The sequence below is a fragment of the Cucurbita pepo genome, chromosome 16, assembly GCF_057944985.1.
Source record: "Cucurbita pepo subsp. pepo isolate OVF chromosome 16, ASM5794498v1, whole genome shotgun sequence".
NCBI classification, from domain to species: Eukaryota; Viridiplantae; Streptophyta; class Magnoliopsida; order Cucurbitales; family Cucurbitaceae; genus Cucurbita; species Cucurbita pepo.
In genome coordinates this window covers 5,690,276-5,707,025 of record NC_141813.1, presented here as the reverse complement: position 1 = coordinate 5,707,025, position 16,750 = coordinate 5,690,276, and the positions used below count along the sequence as shown (strand labels likewise).

The 16,750-nt window shown below is 36.9% G+C and overlaps 2 non-coding genes across 2 annotated transcripts; both read right to left on the bottom strand.

The window, feature by feature from the left end:
• Nucleotides 1-6,338: 6,338 nt before the first annotated feature.
• On the bottom strand, nt 6,339-6,410 carry TRNAP-UGG (transfer RNA proline (anticodon UGG)). The gene has a single exon. It is a non-coding gene; the product is annotated as a tRNA-Pro (tRNA).
• Nucleotides 6,411-6,510: 100 nt separating this feature from the next.
• TRNAP-AGG (transfer RNA proline (anticodon AGG)) lies at nt 6,511-6,582 on the bottom strand. Its single transcript has one exon. It is a non-coding gene; the product is annotated as a tRNA-Pro (tRNA).
• Nucleotides 6,583-16,750: the final 10,168 nt, after the last annotated feature.

Genomic DNA, 16,750 nt, shown 5'->3' with positions numbered 1-16,750 from the left:
TTTCAAGCGAAGAAAGTAGGAAAGACACCAACAGAGAAGACTTGAAGAGTTAACAAACCGTGAAGTGATTTTCAATAGCTCCTAGTAGGTTGGAAAAGACTTCTCAATACTGAGATCAGCTAGAAGCGCGTCGCGAGATCTAAAGTCAGCCTCATCCTACAACGTTGAGTTTTTGAAGAGCCGGTTGATAGAGATATTGACAAATTGTGTAAGGGCAGATGTCGCGGTCATGATTGGCCAAGGCATGTTGCCTGTGGCTGCATGTTAGATGTCTCAGCTATTCCTGTAAACGATTTGTGGTTCATGGTGGCATGCTCATTCCAAACACGTTTTACTTGCTTTCATCTTAGATAGGCCTTTACTATTATTGTTGTGCCAATACGGGGTGTATGATTAGTCCTCAAAATCATATCTACACCCATCAGGACTAAAATGTCCCAACATGTACTATAGGAGAACATGACCAATTGTTGTTTCTTCACTTTTAGCTTATAACATTGCTTTATTTGAAATTGTTTTAAATGTATTTCCTCGCTCACGTTTTCTAAAATATTTCTTATAAACGTGATTCGAGCATACACTGCTACTGTTCGTTCAGTATAAATTTTGCATGGTTGACTTGTTCATTGGATTAGAACAAATGTCACATAATCATTGTCTCACTACTGCAAGAGTGCGATTGTGACACTTGTCTTCCGTTTAGTTGTGGGCCGCATCTTCTGACTAGTTACGTGAGTTTGGCCTGGAGCATACGTGTAGGTTGAAAAAGAAATTGTTGGATGCGGACTGCGAATAAGGGTTGGGCCACGGAAGGTTTTTTTTTTACCACATATGGACTTTGGGCTAGTGAGTCTTAAATTTGGGTTCGTTTGAAAAATTTTGGTTCATTTTTTAGTTCAAACGAACCCAAATTAAACCTACTAGTTCTTTCTTCCTTTCATGACTCACTCCTATTCTTTGTTCTGCCTCTTCTTGCTTTGTGAAACTACTTTAAAGGCTAATTTTCACCGATTATTTGGGAGCATCTTCCTTAAAAGGATTGTGACCACAGATGACCTATGTAGAAAATTTGTACCCCCTTTCCTAAAACCTTTAGCGGACAACATACCCAAAATAGATGCGCTGACTAGACTACGCTACACCGCGTCTCACCCCCCCCCCCCCCCCCCCCCGGAGCATATGGATCCACCCAATCGATGAACATTCAAACCAAACTCGCCCATCCTTTTTGGCACAGGGACGTGAGAACCAATTCGAGTAATCTACAGTGGGGAGACCCCTTAAAGCAACAAGCGATAATGGCTAGGTTGATAGTAGGGTTAAAGAAAAGGCGAGTATGAAAAGACGTATCGCGTAACCGTCCCTGTAAGCAGCTTCATTCTTTCTTGATCTCTGAACCGACTTTATGAAAAAATCAATCTTTCGGCTGAAAGTGTGACTTTTGGGTATGGATAAGTAGGACCTCTTGGTTCGGGAGAAACCGGAGATGTTGGCTAAGAAAGCTAAGCAGGCAAGTACAGGACGAACAAAATGCACATACAAATTGATTGACATGATCCCTCTCCCTCTCTCTTTGGCTAGTTGCACAATAAGCGGGAAAGCATACCAGGTAGGGAAAGAAAGGTGCTCGATCTCCTGTAAGGCCAACCCTCAACGGCGAGCTCACCAGGCAATGCTATAAGTCTGATAGAAGTCCAAGGTTTCGTCTACTATGGACCAGGAAACTCTTGGAGGAGCTAACGTGAAATGAGAAATACATTCGATTACGGCAACTAATAGATAGTGAACTTTTTGGTAGAAACTGAATGATCCCTTGGCTCGAGAAAGAAAAGGAAAAGGTAGTCGTACTCCTACCTTTTCCGTCGGACGATATGAAAGTTTGAGCTGAAAGATTGAATCACACCTGATAAGAAAGGCGGGCTTAGCAGGTTTCTCCAAATGTATAAACAAAAAGAGGAAGCAACCGGTCCTAAAGAGGATACCAATACGCATACATTCTCGCATTGATGAACATAGCTGAACCGGATCAAGGGTCCTAACCTAGTCCGACTGACCTTCTTTGGCTGGCCCCCGCCCCTTGTAACAAGGTCAATGCATACGTGCTTTTTCCTTTCATTTAGCGAGATAGCTTACCAGCTCTTTCGGCTTATAGCAGCAGTATGAAAAGTGGAATCCTGATCCTGCTTCGAGTCCGCATTGCCATACGAATCGACATCGGCCAAACCAAGAGCTCCTATTTTTTTTTTTAACGAAAGCGGATCTAACAGTTTCGATAAAACCAACATCTTTTAAAGATGGAGTCGCTCTACCTTGATCACAATGGACATATGCAGCTCCCGCTTTACCTTTGTCTACCGTGAAAAGGAAAGTTCCCTCACGATAGGCCCTCCCAGCTCCCGAACGTCCTTCTATCAATCGAGAGAGATATAGAATAGTACAACAAACCAACAAGACAAGAATGGATTCATAAGATGGCAGTCAGGGAAGCAATTTCATTTGTGTTATCCACCAAGGAAATGATCAAGGAATTCTCTATACACGGCTGAGAGATGACCGTATTGTTGCACATCCTGAATAAAGTACCGTAGGCAAGCGAAGCTTTTGAAAATGAAAGCGTGTAGAACTCAGATCCACTTTTTCTTCAATTCATAAACTTCAGATCTGATCTTCCTTTCGTCTCTGGGTGACTGAGAGAGAATTTAGGCCTGGCGTGCATCCGATTCGGTCAACAATAAGGTACAAAGCGGATTGATTAAATGGGCTTGAAGTTCCATTATTGTTAGGTCGAAGATCTCTACTAGGTTTAGTGCACTTTGGTAATTGTGAATGTTGTCGTAATCGAATGTCTTTTTCATTCGACATTCTCTCTTACCAAGCACTCATACTTGCCAGGGTTGAGGAGACAGTCCTTGAGCTAATTGGGTTTCGAGATTGCGTATACGCGAAAAGAGCTCGCTTTCGACTTTCTCCTCGGCATTTTGTGCCTGGTTCTAGTTCAGGAAAGGGTCTGATCTCTTTCATTGGAGCAAATTGATGCCGAAGGAGTCTTCGGAACCGGTGGAGAGGCTATGATGACTTCAGGCTATTCAAATAGCATGACCGATACCACAAAGAAAGGGTATGTAAGTCACACTAGTGGAATAGCTTTTTCATAATAATTATCTCGATATATGATAGCAAAAACCTGCCTGATGATTGATAAGGTAAGGGGTTTCAAAAGACAAAAGAATGACAATTCTACGTGTGATAGAAAAGGAGATCTTTTTTTATTTTCAGTGTGTGCGGTTCGCCTGCCTTCCTGACCACGGATAGGCTATGGGGCTTTACACTTCGGCCCCTGAGAATACCACATCAAGGTGACAGGATTCGAACCTATGGCTCTCTGAAACTTCTTCATCGGTTATTTGGGTGCATCTTTCTTAAAAGGATTGTGACGACAGATGACCTATGTGACGACAGTGGACAACATGCCTGCCTTCCTGACCACGGATAGACTACGGGGCTTTGCACTTCGGCCCCTTAGAATAACACATTAAGGTGACAGGATTCAAACCTATGGCTCTCTGAAACTTCTTCATTGATTATTTCGGCGCATCTTCCTTATAAGAATTGTGACAAAAGATGACCTATTTGATTGAAAAGTTCCTAGAAAGAATACAATAGAACAAAGGATTGTGATAACAGATGACCTATTTGACTGAAAAGTTCCTAGAAAGAATACAATAGAACAAAGGATTGTGACAACAGACGACCTATTTGACTGAAAAGTTCCTAGAAAGAATACAATAGAACAAAGGATTGTGACAACAGATGACCTATTTGACTGAAAAGTTCCTAGAAAGAAAGGATTGTGAAAACAGATGACCTATTTGACTGAAAAAGTTCCTAGAAAGAAAGGATTGTGACAACAGATGACCTATTTGACTGAAAAGTTCCTAGAAAGAAAGGATTGTGACAACAGATGACCTATTTGACTGAAAAGTTCCTAGAAAGAAAGGATTGTGACAACAGATGACCTATTTGACTACCTATTTGACTACCTATTTGACTGAAAAGTTCTACAACAGATGACCTATTTGACTACCTATTTGACTGAAAAGTTCTACAACAGATGACCTATTTGACTGAAAAGTTCTACAACATTCTACAACAGATGACCTATTTGACTGAAAAGTTCTACAACAGATGACCTATTTACAACAGATGACCCTATTTGACTGAAAAGTTCTACAACAGATGACCTATTTGACTGAAAAGTTCTATGACCTATTTGACTGAAAAGTTCTACAACAGATGACCTATTTGGTTCTACAACAGGTGACCTATTTGACTGAAAAGTTCTATGACCTATTTGACTGAAAAGTTCTACAACAGATGACCTATTTGACTGAAAAGTTCTACAACAGATGACCTATTTGACTGAAAAGTTCTATGACCTATTTGACTGAAAAGTTCTACAACAAATGACCTATTTGGTTCTACAACAGATGACCTATTTGACTGAAAAGTTCTATGACCTATTTGACTGAAAAGTTCTACAACAGATGACCTATTAAGTTCTACTACAGATGACCTATTTGACTGAAAAGTTCTATGACCTATTTGACTGAAAAGTTCTACAACAGATGACCTATTTGACTGAAAAGTTCTACAACAGATGACCTATTTGACTGAAACCTATTTGACTCAAAAGTTCTACAACAGATGACCTATTTGACTGAAAAGTTCTACAACAGATGACCTATTTGACTGAAACCTATTTGACTGAAAAGTTCTACAACAGATGACCTATTTGACTGAAAAGTTCTACAACAGATGACCTATTAAGTTCTACTACAGATGACCTATTTGACTGAAAAGTTCTACAACAGATGACCTATTTGACTGAAAAGTTCTACAACGGATGACCTATTTGACTACCTATTTGACTGAAAAGTTCTACAACAGATGACCTATTTGACTGAAAAGTTCTACAACATTCTACAACAGATGACCTATTTGACTGAAAAGTTCTACAACAGATGACCTATTTACAACAGATGACCTATTTGACTGAAAAGTTCTACAACAGATGACTTATTTGACTGAAAAGTTCTACAACAGATGACCTATTTGACTGAAAAGTTCTACAACAGATGACCTATTTGACTGAAAAGTTCTACAACAGATGACCTATTTGACTGAAAAGTTCTATGACCTATTTGACTGAAAAGTTCTACAACAGATGACCTATTTGGTTCTACAACAGATGACCTATTTGACTGAAAAGTTCTATGACCTATTTGACTGAAAAGTTCTACAACAGATGACCTATTTGACTAAAAAGTTCTACAACAGATGACCTATTTGACTGAAAAGTTCTATGACCTATTTGACTGAAAAGTTCTACAACAAATGACCTATTTGGTTCTACAACAGATGACCTATTTGACTGAAAAGTTCTATGACCTATTTGACTGAAAAGTTCTACAACAGATGACCTATTTGACTGAAAAGTTCTACAACAGATGACCTATTAAGTTCTACTACAGATGACCTATTTGACTGAAAAGTTCTATGACCTATTTGACTGAAAAGTTCTACAACAGATGACCTATTTGACTGAAAAGTTCTACAACAGATGACCTATTTAACTGAAAAGTTCTACAATAGATGACCTATTTGACTGAAAAGTTCTACAACAGATGACCTATTAAGTTCTACTACAGATGACCTATTTGACTGAAAAGTTCTACAACAGATGACTTATTTGATGACCTATTTGACTGAAAAGTTATACAACAGATGACCTATTTGACTGAAAAGTTCTACAACAGATGACTTATTTGATGACCTATTTGACTGAAAAGTTATACAACAGATGACCTATTTGACTGAAAAGTTCTACAACAGATGACCTATGACCTATTTGACTGAAAAGTTGTTCTACAACAGATGACTTATTTGACTGAAAAGTTGTTCTACAACAGATGACTTATTTTGAGAATCGAACTTAAAGTTCTACATTTTAAATCATAATTCATTTTGATATAATATGTTGGGGGTATTTTGAGAATCGAACTTGAGACCTCTCACACCCAAAAGGATAATCATACCACTTAGACCACATGCCTTTATAGCAGATCTATAATTCTTAGTTGCTAGTCTATATATTTTTCGTGCCTCAATATATAAAATTTATATAAGTTGTGCATTGCCACGCATTCCTTTGGGTTAGGCCCTATTGATGACTAAACTATTTTTATTTCATTCTAAACTATTTTTATTTCATTCTAAACTATTTTTATTTCATTTTGTTTTTTTTTTTTCTTACAAAATTTTCATTTTTATCTTTTGAAGGGGCATTCCGAGAATCGAACTCGAGACCTCTTGCACCCAAAGCAAGAATCATACCACTAGACCAAATGCCCTTACTATGGACAATAGACATATATCGTGGAGTACACAAGTAAATGATATTAATAAGAGCATTATCTTTCTCTAAGGCTCATCTTTTGAGAAATGAACATAGGGGCATTCCGAGAATTGAACTCGGGACCTCTCGCACCCTAAGCGAGAATCATACCACTAGACCAAATGCCCTTTCTAAAAAAAATGCAACATTTTTAACTCCTACTCAATATATTTTTTTCTCTCAAGTTTGAAATCTATTTTCTTGAGCGGTTGTTGGACTATAAAACAAAAAGTTGATGGTCTAGTATTTTACTTGTAAGTAAGACATGTAATGTTGAATTGTTCTAATATGAAAGTGTTATCGAATAAACTACAACCCAACAAATGAATCAAACTAATCAGTTTGGGTTGGGTTGGATTTATTCGGCTCAGTTCGTCAGTTTGTTTGATTTAATTCTTCTATTTTGCTTCTTATGACAAGAAAATGAAGTTGTATTGAATGTACCATTGTTTGATTTATGACAAACTCATATGAAATATAATTGCATTAATAGTACTAAGAGTTGGAGTCTATAAATATTTCATGAACTTAAGTGCAACTCATGCTTCATTAAAGACGAGATAAACTTTAGTTAAGTAACTAGAACTTTAAATTTAAATTACTTCATGTGGAGCTTCAATTACTCTATGTTAGCTACTATCTTTAGGGTTTACTAATTAGACACGAGTTCTTTGATTTAGGGGATTGTTTTATGTAATTTTCAACTACAAGTTATGTTTTCAAATTTTTAGGTCATAATTTAGGTAGTAGTTGTATATTATGGATGAACACTAGAGTTTCTATCCCGTTCACCACAACTACTCTAGTTTTTGTTTGAAGGCTATAATTGTCATCTATGTTGTATGGCAATAAAATTTGTTTAGATGAAATTTTAGTTAAAGTTGCATATTTTACTTCTTGCGAGTAAAAAATTTGTTTCTTAGCATAATATGAATTTAGTTGCAGAGTTATTAGGAATAAGATGGAGAAAGAAATTTTCTTTAAAATAATAAACAGACCAAAGTTCATCTTTGTTGTTGTCTAATTGTGATTTTGCAAAAAGCTTAACTAATATGAAATACAAGGTAAATCAAGAATATATCCTACACGTCATTCAAGATGACAATAAAATGGAGTTAAATTGAACGCTTTCATGTCTAGCATAATTGTATTAATGATATTAAAGAGAACTTCGTGTTTTATTAGAAGAGACCAACTTCCTTTAAGGTACTAGGAGTTTAAACTACTTCCATTGTAATTTCAATCACTCCACAATGATTACAAATTTAGGGTTGGCTAATTGGACATCAATTATCAACTTTAGGTTATAATTTAGGTAGTAGCCATTATAATACTAATGAGCATAAGAGTTACAATTCTTTCATGGACCATATGTGTTATAGTTAAATGAATATATATATATATATATTATGTATGTCGAGGTTTGGGTAAAGCACAGAGTAGTAAGTGTTGGTGTTAATATAACACATGCGGAAGCAATTTGGATCTTAGGCACTTTTAGAACATCAATTATTGTTATCAACTAGCATGTTCATAAGTATTAAAACTTAATGAGTTTAAATACTAACCTTTTGTAGTTCAAACTCCTTTTGCCTCACGAACCGGTTTCGAACCACCACTAGTGTCTTCTCCACTATCCTCCGGCCTTAGAACGGGATTGTGGAATCCGGTGAGTGACTAAACTTGGGAGGGATTTTGTATATGTGAAAGAGAGTGTTTGTGAGAGGTTTTTCTCAAGGTTTTTCATCAAGATGAAGAATCCCTTCCAAGTATCATGATCACTCTATTTAAAGAGTCAAGTTTGCATGTTCATGCAAACTTGAGATCACCAAATTTTGACACTTCAAATTCCACTCAAATGTTTGTGATTATGTGGCAAGCATGCATGTTTGAGTTAACCAAATTTTGACACTCAAAATTCCACTCAAACTTGTGGGGTTTATTTGGCAAACATGCAAGTTTGGTTAAACCAAATTTTGACACCTCAAAATTCACTAACATGGATTTTTCCATTTGATGAAAGTCAACATTTTGACTTTCTTCATTTTAATTCAACAATTAATTTGAATAATGAATTTCAAATTAAAGTAACATTAAATGATTAATTAAACTATTTAATTAATATTTAATATTAATTCAAATGCCAATCCCAATCAATTCCGACACATAATTGATTAAGATATTTAAATCTTATTTAAATATCTCAGATTCTCTCTTTTCGTTTAATTCGTAAATAAAACAAAATTGCGGTTAAATATATCGTATATATGTAACGCATATTCCCAAATTTGAATTCGAACACTTCGAACTCACTCGTCACACTGTTCTATGGTTTAGTCCGATATGAGCTAGCAGAGGGACCTAATGGACCTATAGATCATGGGCTCCAACGATCCAAGATTAACCGATTAAACTCATTAACCTGGTTAACCAACATTCGTTAACTACTAGGACACTCCACTATAGCCTAGTAGTTGCACTCCCCTCACTATAGATATATTTCTGTCCATCTGATATAACCATGATTAGTAAGTCGATCCTTCACAGGTTGTTCGTAACTAGAGCTGGGTCAATTTACCGTTTTACCCCTGAAGTTACTTCTTGTTCCTTATGTCTCACTGATCCTCTAATGAACAATTGGTTTGTGGTCCAACCAGTAAACCGAATCCCTCTCAGGCCAATGAGAGGGTGGGGCCCCTTGTTCAAGACCTGGAGTCAGTGCTTAAGGGAACTACCTTTCTTCTATCCCTAAAAGTGGGTAGGAGTGAATTCCGTCTTGCACCCCACGTCCCCAGCCATTCACCCAGTCTTACCCCTAAAATGGGAGGCCTGTTGAGTCGGCGAACTAGAGCAACTCTCACCCATGCAAATCTAAGGATAATTCCGAATAAATAGGAGTTCATGGTTAGCTCAGGATTAAAACCGAGTTACCTAGGTTATCGAATGAAAAGAAAATCAGTCTCAACAGTAAACGACTTTATAAAGTGAGAGTGGTTTTCTTCATGGTCCGATCTTATGCAATACTCATTGCATAGGACGCCCCCACTCACATGTCTCCACATGCACAATTTAGTGATCACATTGTTTATATCATATACAAAAGTGGGCCGCATCCATAGTGTCCCCATAATAAGGTACTCAGCCTTATCCTTATACTATAGATCATTTTGACTATATACTTGAACTTGATCCACTCTTATGTCTCTACATATAGTTCAAGTAATCATACTATAGCCAGAGTGTTCTTAGTTTATTGGATTTAGATTAATGATCGTAAAGTTCACTTTATTCAATAACAATTTTTACTGAATAAACATCAATAATAACTTTATTGAAAATAGAATATATCTTTGTTTACAAACTATGAGTTTTAGGACATAAAACCCAACAGTAAGGAACACCATTGTCAACTCTGGAGCCACCCACAACTCATGATGGAGACTGATGAAAAATATTTTAACATCCTTTGGCATCAAGATACAGGAAAGATGAACGCCGTCAAATTGGAAGCTTTACCTGTCTTAGGAGTCACAATGAGAACTCTAATCAAGCTGGAGCCTTGGACTAGGCAAATTGTTTAGTGATAGTTGAAATGGATGACTTCGACGTCGTGTCAGGAATGAACGTCCTGCTGAAACACAAAGTCATTTACATGCCCCTAGCAAAATGTCTAGTAGTAATGGAGTCTAACCCGATGATCATTAGAAAAACATCCATCAACCAAGAGGGTTGAAAATGATGTCGATACTACAGTTGAGAAAGAATCATAGCCATGATGAATCTACGCTTGCTGCTACTGTTGTAATTAAAAAGGGGAGCTCGAGTGAGCCAACCTCAATAGAAACCTTGTTGCCACTACATGAACACCACGACGCAAAACAAGGTCAGATAATGGATTTATCCCCACCAGAAGAGACAAAAACAAGGTTAGATACTGAAGAAGGGAGACAGAAACAAACCACTGAAGCAACACCTGTTCACACAGAAATATCATCTAGACGGATGAAGAGAAGGGTCAGTCGGAAGCGTCAACCACAATAATTTCAAGAAAAATAAAGAGTTCATATAAGTTAAGTTCAGATAAACTTCAAGTTCAAAGCAACAAGAACCAAAAACTGGTGTGAAAATACTATGGACTAGTTAAAGTTATCCATAAGATTATGAAGACATCATATAGAATCCAATTGCTCTTATGGATGCGGACTAACCTTGTTGTCCACGTTAGTAACTTGAAACGTTATTATTTCGACCCAAAAGACATCAAGCAGAAGCAGGTGGTATGACGTCATACAAATAAGAAAAAAGTTTCAAGCGAAGAAAGTAGGAAAGACACGAACAGAGAAGACATGAAGACTCAACAAACCGAGAAGTGATTTCAACAGCACCTAGTAGGTTGGAAGAGACTCCTCATTATGAGATCAGCTGGAAGCGCATCGAGAGACCTAAAGTCAGCCTCATCCAATAAATTGTGTGGGGTCAGATGTCATAGTCATGATTGCCCAAGGCGTGTTGCCTGTGGTTGCATGTGCATGTCTCAGCCATTCTAGTAAACGATTTGTTGTCCAAGGCGGTTATTTGTGCAATGTTATTGTTTACCGATTATTTGGGCGACACGCCTTGAGCAATCATGACCGTCACAATTGGCTAAGACATTTGTTGTCCATATGTTATTGTTGTCCAAGAGACTCCTCATTATGAGGTCATGGTTGGCTAAGACATTTAAAGAAGTTTTACCTAGGGCAACTTTTATCACAATCCTCTTCTCGCTCTCTGAAACTTCTTTAAATGTTATTGTTCACTGGTTATTTGGGCGCATCTTCCTTAAAAGGGTTGTGACGATAGATGACCTAGGTAAAACTTCTATTGGGAGATCAGTGCAATAGAGAATCTGTGTCCCTTTCCTGAAACCTTCAGCGGACAACATAACAAAGAGTTCCTAGAAAAAATATTATAGAACAATTTGTGTAATGCCTTTGAAGTTAGGCTCGAGGCTCTATCTTGTCTCCCAAGAATATGGTTCATTCTCTATTCACATCGAAATTCTGCAATAGAAAGTGGTACCCTCATCTTCTTTTACAAAACTTTCTCAAGTCCTCATGGAATGATTTGAAAGTGGTAGCCTCATCTTCTTTTATAAGACTACCTCGGCCTTCATGGAATGATTATGCTATGTTGATTCTTAGAGAAGGGAGTAGTGTCAAACTAAAGATTTGAAGGTCACGTGTTTAATCTCCACGTTCACTGCACTTGTTTCCATTTGCATAAGCTGACTATTCAATAAAGAATTAGTTATTATTTATTTTTAAAATATAATGAATTAGCAGAAATACCTTTACTTATGATTGTTTTTTTTTCAAATATTAGCGAAGATAACACAGTTTTGAGAGCTTCAGATTGAAAATCTGAAGGTCACGTGTTCGAATCCACGTTCACCACACCTGATTCACGTCACATAACTTGACTCCTGACTATTCAATCTAAAATTAGTGACTATTTCTTTTTAAAATCACAATAAATAGTGAAATCTCACTAAATTTAGTGATTATTTCTAATTTTCATTTTAATGTTAGCGTGAATAGCTGAATTGGGAGTGGGAGTGGGTCTGTAGTTTAAAATTTCAATGAATTAGCGTAAATAATTTTACTCATGAATTTTTATTTTAATGTTAGCCTGGATAGGTGAAGTGGGAGTGGGTCTGTAGATCTAAAGATAGCGTGGATTCCTAATTCTTTATTTCACTATAAATTCTCTATAAGAATTCTTTATTTGACTATAAATGCTCTGCAAGATATTTAGTAAAATGTCTCATCTTATTGCATGGAACAATAAAATTGATGTTCCCGTAGGTGATGATTTTTCTTATTCGAGGACGAATCCTGAAGAGAGGGATGATGATAAGAATCACGGTGTACATTCTACTTTCAATGTTGCTTAGTTGAGTCCTTTTGATGTAGGTGATGATTTTTCTGATTCGAGGACGAATCCTTTTGAAGAAGGGGATGATGATAAGAATCACGGTGTTCCAACTGGACCTATTACACAACCCAAGGCCAAGAAGATTCAACAAGCATTCATACTTCATTTACAAAATTGGATAGGCTAGGTTCAACCATCATTTCATGTGTTACAAGCTGATTCGTTTGAGTCAAGACCATTTGGAGATTCAAAAGTAAATATTTGCACGGTTGAAGTAGTGGATGAAGTTGCAAGCATCATTTCATGAGTGGTTAGAAAACTTTATTTATTATTTTAATTTCATAAAGTTTGTAATGCTCAAATTGACTTCGTTTTCTGTGGAGATTTAAAGGGATCGAGATTAAATCACGAACACTAACTTCTTTGTTGGGAGACTATAAATACCCAAAAATTATTATGTAAAAGCATATTTGTGATCAATGAAATTAATCTCTCAAGTTGAGACGATCCCCCTCATAGAAATCTGAGCATATGTTTGTCATTTCTAAGTTTCATGCAATTCTTGTGGTAGATTGCATCTTAGTCATTCAATCAAGCCTTGATCAAGTTCGATTGTGAAATGACTCAATTTAGAATAAGGTTCCAAATCTTGTTTCTCAATCTTCTATCTCATTATCTAATTTTAGCTTTGACTCAATTTAGAACAAGGATTCTTGCTTCTACAAAAGCTTGGCTCGTTGGGCTGAAGATTTCGATTGGTCTATCATCCTTCAACGGGATCTTCTATCCCCATGACTTGCTCTGATGCGGTCGTTCTTCTAACGCCGATGACACATCAAGTTGTCGAGATTGGTAATGTGAGTTTGTAACCCATCCATTGAGGTTCTTGGAATGATTCTATAGCTTATCATTTCCATGTTGGGAGTTGGATCATGGGTCTTGGGCGAAGGAATCCTTGATTTACCGCCCTTCTAGTTGAAGGAAGTGTCATAAGGCTAGTTTTTTTTCAATTTTTTTCAATTTTATCGATTTTTTTTAGTGATTTTATTTCAATTTTGTCAAACTCATTCAGGTGCTCATCTCAATCATTTCAACCCTGTTGGCGTTAAATAAGAGAGACCTTAGAAATAACCTGTAACTATTCAACTAGATTATCACATTAACAATTTGAATCAAATAAAGTGACATTAACCATTTGAATCACCTCAACCCCACTTGTTGAACTTGACCAAATGTCTATAACATAACACTAACAAAGGTACAAAGTAACACAAACAAAGGTACAAAGTAACACTAACAAAGGTACAAAGTTCATAAAAGTCTTTTTAATCTAAAATACCATTGAACTTGACCATTATAGTGCCTCTCAAATGTAGGTAAAGTTTAAATTCGAGTCGACTTGTCAAACTCACTCGGGTGCTCATCTCAACCATGATGGCGTTCAACAAGAGAGACCTCGAAAATAGCCGGATTATCGCATTAACCATTTGAATCACCTCAACCCCACTTGTTGAAATTGAAACAAATATCTATAACATAACACTAACATAGGTACGATGTTCATAAAAGTTTTTAATCTACGATACTATTGAACTTGACCATTAAAGTGCCTCTCAAAATGAGGTAAAGTTTAAATATAATTGGTGACAAAAGATGAAACTATAAAATAAAAAGAAATAAGAAAATAATATTCAATTTCAAAGAATGAAACCAGAATCTCCTAGGTGAAAGCCAAATATCCAAACTGTTGGACAACAATGAATTTTTTGTGTAGTTGTCCTAAATCTTTTGTCTAATCGCTCAAGAGTTTTACTATGATGTTTTGGGTAATGTCTAACTCTTCGACACGTCCTTTCATGTGTGTGATAGAGTTCTCAGAATTACCGCGACGTTTTGAGTTGTTCGATCGTGTGGCTCTTTCTTCAAAAGGGTCAACATCAAACTTCGATCGTGTGGCTCTTTCTTCAAAAGGGTCAACATCAAACATCAGGTCTTTGATTGGCAACCCATCCTGAGGAGCGTCGATTGCATCGATTCCATTCACCTTCAAGCGCCATGAGTTTATGGTGGATGACCTATTTTTTATACCATTCACCTTCGAGCGCCACCATAGTTTTGCATCGTCCATGAGATGCATTGCGACCAACGTAAGTCTTAGGTCCTTTGAGCAAGTTCCTGTAACCTTCAAGCATTGTTCTACATCAAAAATAAAGCTTTTTAATTCCTTAGCATCCCGAATTCCATTTAAGATAAAGCTTTTTAATTCCTTAGCATCCCGAATTCCATTTAAGCGGTTGTGTTCTTGGATTTTAAGTTTGTTAAGCCCACATGAACTTGGCTTGAGGTGTGGTTCTCTACAGCCCAACTTGTCAAACTCACTCGAGTGCTCATCTCAACCATGACGTCGTTCAACAAGAGAGACCTCGAAAACGACTAGATTATCGCATTAACCATTTGAATTGAACAAAATATCTATAATATAACTCTATTCCATTGCCCAGAATCGAACTTGAGTCTCCTGGGTGAAAGCCAGATATCCTGACAGCTAGACGACAATGGATTTTTGGTGTAGATGTCCTGAAGTCTTTTGTCAGATCGCTGAAGAGTTCTAGCACGATCTTTTGCTTATTGAGTAACTCTTCGACACGTCCTTCCCTGTGTGTGTTAGAGTTCTCAGGGCTACCGCGACGTTTCGAGCTGTTCGATTGTGTGGCTCTTTCTTCAAAAGAGTCAATATCAAATGTTAGGTCTTTGATTGGCAACCCATCCAGGGGAGCGTTGATTGCATCAATTCCATCAACGATCTTCCCATGAGTTTATGGTGCATGACCCATTTTTTATACCATTCACCTTCGAGCACTACCATAGTTTTGCATCGTCCATGAGATGCATTGCGGCTAACGTAACTCTCAGGTCGTATGAGAAAGTTCCTGTAGCACTCAACTCTTAGGTCGTATGATAGAGTTCTTAGAGCTGCCACGACATTTCGAGGTGTTCGATCGTGTGGCTTTTTCTTCAAAAGAGTCAACATCAAACGTCAAGTCTTTAATTGGCAACCCATCAAGGTGAGAGTCGATTGCATCGATTCCATCAACGGTCTTCCCATGAGTTTATGGTGCATGACCCATTTTTTATATCATCCACCTTCGATCGCCACCGTCCATGAGATGCATTGTGGCCAACGTAACTCTTAGGTCCTATGAGCAAGTTCCTGTAACCTTCAAGTATTGTTCAACGTCAAAAATAAAGTTTTTTTAATTCCTTACCATCCTAGTTCCCATTTAAGGGTTTGTGTTTTTGGATTTTCAATTTGTTAAGCCCAACATGAGCTTGGCTTGGGGTGTGGTTCTCTACGACTCTCCTTGTCAAACTCACTCTGGTGCTCATCTCAGTCATCTCAGCCATGATGGCGTTCAACAAAAGAGACCTTGAAAATGACCTTGTCACATTAACCATTTGAATGACTTCAACCTCACTTGTTGAAATCGAACCAAATATCTATGGCATAATACTATTAAAGGTTCAAAGTTCATAAAAGTCGTTTTAATCTAAGATACTATTGAATTTGACCATTATACTGCCTCTCAAACCAACTTCATAAAAGTCTTTTGAATTTAAGATATTATTGAACTCATCCATTATAGTGCTTCTCTAGGTAAAGTTTAAATATAATTGGTGACAAAAGATGAAACTATAAAATAAAAGAAATAAGAAAATAAAATTTCATTGTCGAGAATCAAACTCGGGTCTCCTCGATGAAAGCCAGATCTTCTGTGTAATGTCTAACTCTTGGACACGTTTTTTTTTTATGTGTGTGATAGAGTTCTCAGAGATACCTCCACGTTTCTTGTTGTTCGATAAGTGGCTCTTTCTTCAAAAGAGTCAACATCAAACATTAGGTCTTTGATTGGAAACCCATATAGGGGAGCGTCGAGTGCTTCAATTCCATCAATGGTCTTCCCATAATCTTTTGGTGCATGACCAGTTTTTTATACAATTCACCTTCAAGCGCCACCATAGTTTTGCATCATCCATGAGATGCATCGTCCATGAAACTAGTTTTACATAGTAACGTTGCTTTTTGCTCCTATTGGTGGAAGAATAATAGGTCGATTATACCTATAGGGTAGTTTTAAGCGTGACAACGAGACTAATTTTGTTTTTTAGTTAAAAATTTGAATTATAACAATCTGCCTAAAACCCTCGGACTAATTTTGCTTCATTTCTAAATGCAGGCAGACAAAGTAGAAAAATGAAAACATGTAAATTATAAACTACATCCTCAAGATTCTTATGTCACAAAATCCTAAACATCTCGTCATCAATAATAGTGAAAGAAAAAAATAAAGCTATTCATTATGTCATAAATAAGGAAAAATT